The sequence below is a fragment of the Oncorhynchus clarkii genome, chromosome 16 (assembly GCF_045791955.1).
Source record: "Oncorhynchus clarkii lewisi isolate Uvic-CL-2024 chromosome 16, UVic_Ocla_1.0, whole genome shotgun sequence".
Classification (NCBI taxonomy): domain Eukaryota; kingdom Metazoa; phylum Chordata; class Actinopteri; order Salmoniformes; family Salmonidae; genus Oncorhynchus; species Oncorhynchus clarkii.
In genome coordinates, this window is record NC_092162.1 from 3,497,267 (window position 1) to 3,507,136 (window position 9,870).

The following is a 9,870-nucleotide window of genomic DNA, read 5'->3' on the forward strand; positions in this document are numbered from 1 at the left end:
CTGGACAGACTTCAACATATTCAAAATTGAGCTGCACGAGTCCTCAAACACACCAGACCTTGGGACCACATCACTCCCACCCTCATCAAACTCCACTTGCTCCATGCACTTTCACCAGCAGAGGAGCCAAGTTTTTGTGAAGCAGCTGCCCTAATCACCACCTCGTCACTTCCTGTTGAATGCAGAAAAGAGGGAGAGCTCGGTTTGTTGTTTTGGAAAGTTTGCTGTTTTAAAAGTGCATTGGAAAGTTTCTTAGTAAATAGCTAACTTTTGAGTTAGGATCCCCGCAACGCAGTTGACATCAGTTGCTGGGACTGCTACTCTCTGTCCAGTGATCCTGCCGACCAAGGTTGGGAAGCAGCTAGCCTAGCTGCTAGATAGCTGCCTGTCAAGCTAGCAGGGTTTTGGCTGGTGCCGCAGATTGTCCCCGGGTTGTGGCTGTATAGAACCCTCCAGTGTGTTGTTTTGAATCTCCCCTGTGACCTGCCCTGTCTGGATCTGCGAGGAGCGACAGCGTAATCTATGATGCTAGCTACAAAGACCAAAGCCGGCGGGACCATTGAGGACAGTGGTGTCTCTCTATCACAGGTGAATGATCTTTTAAACAAACAAGCAGTTGTAACAACAGAAAAATACATAGCTTCAAGTGTTTTGTCCAAATGCTGGTGGATTCAACTAGTAAAAACATGGACGACCTGACCAGAGAGGTCCAGGACCTGAAGAACAACTTGCAGTTCTCCCAGGGTCAGCTCGATGAGTTGAAACAGGAGAACGGCAAGATGACAGCAATCTGTATGTCAATTGAGAGGGCATCAGTTCTGTGTGTGAATCCATGATAACAAATGAAGGAGAAATCTGATTATCTCGAGGGACAATCAAGGGGGAACAACATAGTTGTGGACGAAATTGCAGAATCTCCACATGCAACCTGGACGGAGTCTGAGGACCAATTGAGGGAAATGATCTCTGAGAAATTGAAGAAGGACTACAGGAAGATTGAGGTGGAGCATGCCCACAGGACTGGCAAACAGGCCCAGGCCAATAGTGGTCAAGTTCCTGAGGTTCAAGGACAAGGTAGCTGTTCTGGAAAGAGCCAAGAACTTGAGAGGAACGTATATCTTTCTCAACGAGGACTATCCTGAAGCTGTGCGCCAGAAGAGGAAATAACTTATGCCAGCCATGAAAGCTACCAGAGCACGTGGGGACATTGCTTACATCCGCTATGACAGGTTAATTGTCCACCCTCCCTCCCAGAAGCCTGGAAGGGATGAGAGAGCCAAGCCTCAACCCCGCAGCACACACACACACACCAACTGATTAATGGACTGCTGAATGTATATGTTTTTCTCTTGCTTTGTTTGCATTGGTCCATATTATATCTATCTCTGATCAGCTACCCAGGAAAGGGCTGGAAATAGCCCATATTAATATATGTAGCCTTAGAAATAAGGTTCATTAAATCAACAACTTGCTAACATCAGAGAACATTCATATATTAGCCATTTTCGAGACCCACTAAGATATTTCATTTGATGATAAAACAGAGGCAAAACAGGTATATAACGTCTATAGAAGAGACAGAAATGTGTATGGGTGACGGTGTTGCTGTATATATACTGTGTCTTGCAAAAGTATATTTTGTTGCATTACAACTTATAATAAAAAAATATATAAAAAAAAATTATTTAATGTAATGAAATAGTCCAAATTAGTGAAGTGAAATTAAAAAAATAATTCCAAAATATTCTAAAACAAATAAAACAGAAATGTAGTGTGTGGATGCATATGTATTCACTCCCTTTGCCATGAAGCCCCTAAATAAGATCTGGTGGAACCAATTACCTCCAGAAGTCCCATAATGAGTTAAATAAAGTCCACCTGTGTGTAATCTAAGTGTCACATGATCTGTCACATGATCTCAGTATACATCAACTTGTTCTGAAAGGCCCCAGAGTCTGCAACACCATACCTTAAGGGAACATTTCGGCATTTCGTGTATGATCAGTGAGAAAGTCCATATTGCAAATGTACGGTCCCTTACTAGACGTCCGAAATCGTTTGTAAAATTCGCGGTCGGCGTCGGGCCGTGCGGTAGGGCCAGACCTACCGGGAAGTCATCAAATGAACTTTGTCGGACATTCGGTTTCCGTTTTATAAAATAAACAAGTTTTTGACCGTTTTTCCGCTATCCCGGAATTTCCCACAAGAGGGCATACGGAATCATATGGCAATTTTGGCAAAACATCACGAATCACGACGGGGCCTTATCTCGAAAACGGAAAATATTTCGAAGCCGAAACTCGGTGAGCGTAGGTTTGGCATAATGGGCAGTTGGCCCCGAACAAGATGGCGTCTAGGCCTCGACGGTTTTTGAGTTATGGCCGTTTTTCTGGGATTAAAGGTCCTAAATGGAAATAGAGAAATTATTTTTCCACTTCAGGTCAAAGTCAAGGAGCCTCCGGTGTCAATAAAAAAAGAACCAGCCATTTATCTATCGTCATTTAAGAGAAACGGAACAATGACAACTTGGCAATGGTCACAAATATGCGTTTTTTTTTTTCAACGGTTACAGATCCAGTTGCAGGGTGTTCATACGAATCTTTTTAAAGTGTGCTGCGGAGCTCTGCGAGATTTCTGTGATTTTCTATGATTTTCTGAAATAACACACACATACTAAACCCTCCGTAAATAACTCAGTTGTTAACGTAAAGACTTAAAACTCAGGATTCTGTAACAGCATACCCCAATGAGGATATGTGGTGATTTATAGCTTCCTGTGCCAACCGGAAGTGCCATAATTGGTGTCTCAGGGGCTGTTTCAAAGGGTTAAAAAAGTCTGATCTGTCCAAAACTTCATATATGTGATTAGGCAACCCCCATGAACTGTAAATCAGTCATTTTTCCCCAAAAAATTCAAAGGAAAAAAAAATCACACTAAAACACAACTTGAATGGAGGGACGTATTGGGGTGCGTAGAGACAGACAGTGGCTGCAATAGTTAGCTTTGTTCGAGCTAAAAAAGAACCGTCAGACCTAGAGTTCCGAAACTTTAGAAACCTGTTCTAGACCTCCGGTCGATGGTGCGTGGTGAGTTACGTGGCTCTAGACGGTTCTCGGACCGAGAAACAGCCTCGTACATTTGCAATACCTTCAATTCATTTTGACCATTACGAAAATGACGACGTTTAGAAAAGTCTCAGAGACGCAAGGCTAGGTGCATTGAAACCGGCTCGGCCCATAGAGACAGACCCCAACGTTTCTGTCCGATAGCTCGTTCAAGGACCCCGTAGCAAGGCATGGAAAAAAGTGGATTTTCAGCACCAATTAGGGTTTTTCTCGGACACCAAATGACCTATCGAGCCGAAATTCGGGATTCGGGGTCGCCTCACATAGGCCTTCACATAATGTCCGAACTGGACCCGCAGCTAGAACGTAACTATGTGTTTTACCTTTTTATTATGTTTTAAACCGAAGGCGCTGTGAATTATGGGACTGCTCTGACATATGTGATAGTTGGCTACTAAATGAGTAGGAAAAAGTGGGTTTGGTGTCAATTGATATCCATTTGGTGTCATAATGACATCTAATTGACTGATGGACACTGACTTGCTAGTTGACTTTTGTACATTTGCAATATGTTTAAACGGAGAGGGACCATCACCAAAATGGCATTCTGAAATCAACACAAAAAATGGCATCACCATAGTCTCCAGACTGTGCCGAGTTCAAGGAGACGCCCCGCTTGACCGTAGCTCGTTCTGAGTGCAGCAAACTTGAAAAAAAGAAGGCCCAAAATGAAGCCTGCACCACAATGTCATTTGATTTTGGGTGGCAGTGAGAGAACCGTTAGGGTGAGAAGCACAATTCCACCACATGAATGTTCCTAAGGTCCTCCCGATCTGAACAAGCCTAACCTTGACCGTGTGGCATTAACCCTTCACAGTAAAACAGGGTTTTTTGATCTCACAGATTACAGTGACATCTCTCCCCATAGGAATACATAGCCTGCACCACAAAATTCAACCTGAAGCCTATATGGGTTATGAATGCCGTATGAACCTGTCTTCGGTACCAGTCCATCAGGCCACTATGAGATCTACCTGTGTCGAATCTAAGCTTCCTGGAGCAACCGGAAGTGGTTAAAATGCCCCTAAAAGTGTTTACCCATACACTGCCTGCAGTTTGATAGACATGGTGCATTCAACCCTGTGTAGATCAGTCAATTCTTAACGTAAAGACTTAAAACTCGGGATTCTGTAAGTGGCTATGTAAATCAAGACATGTGTTTACTTATAGCTTCCTGTGCCAACCGGAAGTGCCTTTAATTGGGTCACACTCTCTGTTTCGAAGGGTTAAAAAAGTCACATCTCTCCAAAACTTCATATGTGTGACTAGGTAACCCTTCTGAACTGTAAATCAGTCATTAATCCCAACAGATGTCAAAGAAAAGCTCCCTCACACACACACAGGAAGGATGGAGTGATAAAGTGCGGTGCTTAAAGACACAGAGAGCAGGAAATGGCATTACCATGATCCCTAGGCCGTACCGAGTTCAGCGAGATATCCCGCTTGACCGTAGCTCGCTCGGTCTAGGCGCAGCGAGCATTAGAATAGTAGGCCCAAAATGAAGCCTGCACCACAATGTCATTTGCTTTTGGGTGACAGTGAGAGAACCGTTAGAGTGAGAAGAAAAATTGCACCACATGAATGTTCCTAAGGTCCTCCCGATCTGAACAAGCCTAACCTTGACCGTGTGGCATTAACCCTTAACAGTAAAACAGTGTTTTTTGATCTCACAGATTACAGTGTCATCTCTCCCCATAGGAATACATTGCCTGCACCCCTAATTTCAACCTGAGGCCTATGTGGGTTATGAATGCCGTATGAACTTGTCTTCGGTACCAGTCCATCAGGCCACTATGAGGTCTACCTGTGTTGATTCTAAGCTTCCTGGACCAACCGGAAGTGGTTAAAATGCCCCTAAAAGTGTTTACCCATACACTGCATGCAGTTTGATAGACATAGTGCATTCAACCCTGTGTAGATCAGTCAATTCTTAACGTAAGGACTTAAAACTCAGGATTCTGTAACAGCATACCCCAATGAGGATATGTGTTGATTTATAACTTCCTGTGCCAACCGGAAGTGCCATAATTGGTGTCTTAGGGGCTGTTTCGAAGGGTTAAAAAAGTCTGATCTTTCCAAAACTTCATATGTGTGATTAGGCAACCCCCATGAACTGTAAATCAGTCATTTTTCCCAAAAAAATTCAAAGGAAAAAAAAATCACACTAAAACACAACTTGGAAGGAGGGACGTATTGGGGTGCGTAGAGACAGACAGTGGCTCCAATAGTTAGCTTTGTTGGAGCTAAAAAAGAACCGTCGGACCTAGAGTTCCGAAACTTTAGAAACCTGTTCTAGACCTCCCGTAGATGGTGCGTGGTGAGTTACGTGGCTCGAGAAGGTTCTCGGACCGAGAAACAGCCTCGTACATTTGAAATAACTTCAATTCATTTTTGCATCACGAAAATGACGACATTTAGAAATGTCCCAGAGTCGCAAGACTAGGTGCATTGCAAACGTCTCGGCCCATATAGACAGACCCCAACGTTTCTGTCCAATAGCTCATTCAAGGACCCCGTAGCAAGTCATGGAAAATAGTGGATTTTCAGCACCAATTAGGGTTTTTCTCGGACACCAAATGACCTATCGAGCCGAAACTTGGGATTCGGGGTCGCCTCAGCTAGGCCAACACATAACATAAGAAATGGACCCGCAGCTAGAACGTAACTACGTGTTTTATGGTTTTTTTATGGTTTGAACCGAAGGGGTTGTGAATTTTGGGCCAGCTCTGAAGTATGTAATAGTTGGCTACTAAACGAGTTGGAAAAAGTGGGTTTGGTGTCAGTTTGTATCAGTTTGGTGGTCAGAATGATATCTAATTGACTGATGGACTCTTGTCCACTTGACTCTTGTACATTTGCAATATGATCCTATAGTGAAAAAACATCACCAAAAGCGACATTCTGAAATCAACCCAAACGAGCGATTGAGATGACCCAGAATCACTGCAAAGCCATCCCGAGTTCATCGGGCCAGTCAATTTCACATTCCTGCAAGATTTTTATAGCATGACAAATTCGTGATGGTACCTGCCCTTTAAAACATATTGCAAATGCACAGTGACTTTGAAAAAGTAAGAAACAAAAAAAAATACATCTAAAAAATTTTGAGCATGACAAATTCGTGATGGTACCTGCCCATTGAAACATATTGCAAATGCACAGTGACTTTGAAAAAGTAAGGAAACATAAACAAAAAAAATCCAAAATTTTTATTTTTGGGTGACCAGTTGCACGTGCATTTGCAATATGATTCTATAGTGAAAAAACATATTGCAAATGCACAGTGACTTTGAAAAAGTAAGGAAACATAAACAAAAAAAATCTAAATTTTTTTGGGGGGGATGACCAGTTGCATGTGCATTTGCAATATGATTCTATAGTGAAAAAACATATTGCAAATGCACAGTGACTTTGAAAAAGTAAGGAAACATAAAAAAAATCTAAATTTTTTTGGGGGGGATGACCAGTTGCATGTGCATTTGCAATATGATTCTATAGTGAAAAAACATATTGCAAATGCACAGTGACTTTGAAAAAGTAAGGAAAAATAAACAAAAAAAATCTAAAAATTTTTTTGGGGGATGACCAGTTGCACGTGCATTTGCAATATGATTCTATAGTGAAAAAACATATTGCAAATGCACAGTGACTTTGAAAAAGTAAGGAAACATAAACAAAAAAAATCTAATTTTTTTGGGGGGGGATGACCAGTTGCATGTGCATTTGCAATATGATTCTATAGTGAAAAAACATATTGCAAATGCACAGTGACTTTGAAAAAGTAAGGAAAAATAAACAAAAAAAATCTAAAAATTTTTTTGGGGGATGACCAGTTGCACGTGCATTTGCAATATGATTCTATAGTGAAAAAACATATTGCAAATGCACAGTGACTTTGAAAAAGTAAGGAAACATAAACAAAAAAAATCTAATTTTTTTTGGGGGGGATGACCAGTTGCATGTGCATTTGCAATATGATTCTATAGTGAAAAAACATATTGCAAATGCACAGTGACTTTGAAAAAGTAAGGAAACATAAAAAAAATCTAAATTTTTTTGGGGGGGATGACCAGTTGCATGTGCATTTGCAATATGATTCTATAGTGAAAAAACATATTGCAAATGCACAGTGACTTTGAAAAAGTAAGGAAAAATAAACAAAAAAAATCTAAAAATTTTTTTGGGGGATGACCAGTTGCACGTGCATTTGCAATATGATTCTATAGTGAAAAAACATATTGCAAATGCACAGTGACTTTGAAAAAGTAAGGAAACATAAACAAAAAAAATCTAATTTTTTTTGGGGGGGATGACCAGTTGCATGTGCATTTGCAATATGATTCTATAGTGAAAAAACATATTGCAAATGCACAGTGACTTTGAAAAAGTAAGGAAAAATAAACAAAAAAAATCTAAAAAATTTTTTGGGGGATGACCAGTTGCACGTGCATTTGCAATATGATTCTATAGTGAAAAAACATATTGCAAATGCACAGTGACTTTGAAAAAGTAAGGAAACATAAACAAAAAAAATCTAATTTTTTTTGGGGGGGATGACCAGTTGCATGTGCATTTGCAATATGATTCTATAGTGAAAAAACATATTGCAAATGCACAGTGACTTTGAAAAAGTAAGGAAACATAAACAAAAAAAATCCAAATTTTTTTTTTTGGGTGACCAGTTGCATGTGCATTTGCAATATGATTCTATAGTGAAAAAACATATTGCAAATGCACAGTGACTTTGAAAAAGTAAGGAAACATAAACAAAAAAAATCTAAATTTTTTTTGGGGGGATGACCAGTTGCATGTGCATTTGCAATATGATTCTATAGTGAAAAAACATATTGCAAATGCACAGTGACTTTGAAAAAGTAAGGAAAAATAAACAAAAAAAATCTAATTTTTTTTGGGGGGGATGACCAGTTGCACGTGCATTTGCAATATGATTCTATAGTGAAAAAACATATTGCAAATGCACAGTGACTTTGAAAAAGTAAGGAAACATAAACAAAAAAAATCTAAATTTTTTTTGGGGGGATGACCAGTTGCATGTGCATTTGCAATATGATTCTATAGTGAAAAAACATATTGCAAATGCACAGTGACTTTGAAAAAGTAAGGAAACATAAACAAAAAAAATCTAAAATTTTTTTGGGGGGATGACCAGTTGCATGTGCATTTGCAATATGATTCTATAGTGAAAAAACATATTGCAAATGCACAGTGACTTTGAAAAAGTAAGGAAACATAAAAAAAATCTACATTTTTTGGGGGGGGATGACCAGTTGCATGTGCATTTGCAATATGATTCTATAGTGAAAAAACATATTGCAAATGCACAGTGACTTTGAAAAAGTAAGGAAAAATAAACAAAAAAAATCTAAAATTTTTTTTGGGGGATGACCAGTTGCACGTGCATTTGCAATATGATTCTATAGTGAAAAAACATATTGCAAATGCACAGTGACTTTGAAAAAGTAAGGAAACATAAACAAAAAAAATCTAAAAATTTTTTGGGGGGATGACCAGTTGCATGTGCATTTGCAATATGATTCTATAGTGAAAAAACATATTGCAAATGCACAGTGACTTTGAAAAAGTAAGGAAACATAAACAAAAAAAATCTAAACATTTTTTTTTTGGGTGAGCAGTTGCACGTGCATTTGCAATATGATTCTATAGTGAAAAAACATCACCAAAAGCGACATTCTGAAATCAACCCAAACGAGCGATTGAGATGACCCAGAATCACTGCAAAGCCATCCCGAGTTCATCGGGCCAGTCAATTTCACATTCCTGCAGGATTTTTATAGCATGACAAATTCGTGATGGTACCTGCCCATTAAAACATATTGCAAATGCACAGTGACTTTGAAAAAGTAAGGAAACATAGAATCAAATTATTTTTTTTGGGTTACCAGTTGCACATTTCAGATCACCAGTTGCACATTTCAGATCACCAGTTGCACATTTCAGATCACCAGTTGCACGGAGGAAAATCGTTACTTTTGACTTTGACTTTTGACTTCCTATGAAATCATATTCCAAATGGAGAAAACATATGCCTTATGCACTAGTAAAAAAAAAAAAAAAATGATAATAAAGTATGACTAAAGTATGTTGATAAAGTTCTTATACATGTGTAATTGACATAAAAATTGAAAGAATTTTGAAAAACGGTCCAGAAAGCACTTTTTTAAGGATGTGTGAAGTTTTTTACCAAATTTTGACATTTTTGACTTTTGACTTTTGACTTCCTATGAAATCATATTGCAAATGGACAAAACATATGCCTTATGCGCATGTAATTAAAAAAAAAAAAAATTTGATATCAAAATTGGACAAAAGTATATTCATACAGTTCTTACACATGTGTAATTGACAAAAAAAGCGAAAGAAATTAACATCCCACGGAGCACCATGATTAAAAAATGGAAAGAATATGGCACCACAACAAACCTGCCTAGCAATACTCACAGACCAGGCAAGGAAGGAATTTATCAGAGAGGCAACAAAGAGAACAAAAGATAACCCTGAAGGAGCTGCAAAGCTCCACAGCGGAGATTGGAGTATCTGTCCATAGGACCACTTTAAGTCGTACACTCCACAGAGCTGGGCTTTACGGAAGAGTGGCCAGAAAAAAAGCCATTACTTAAAGAAAATAATAAGCAAACACGTTTGGTGTTCCCAAAAGGCATGTGGGAGACTCCCCAAACTTATGGAAGAAGGTACTCTGGTCAG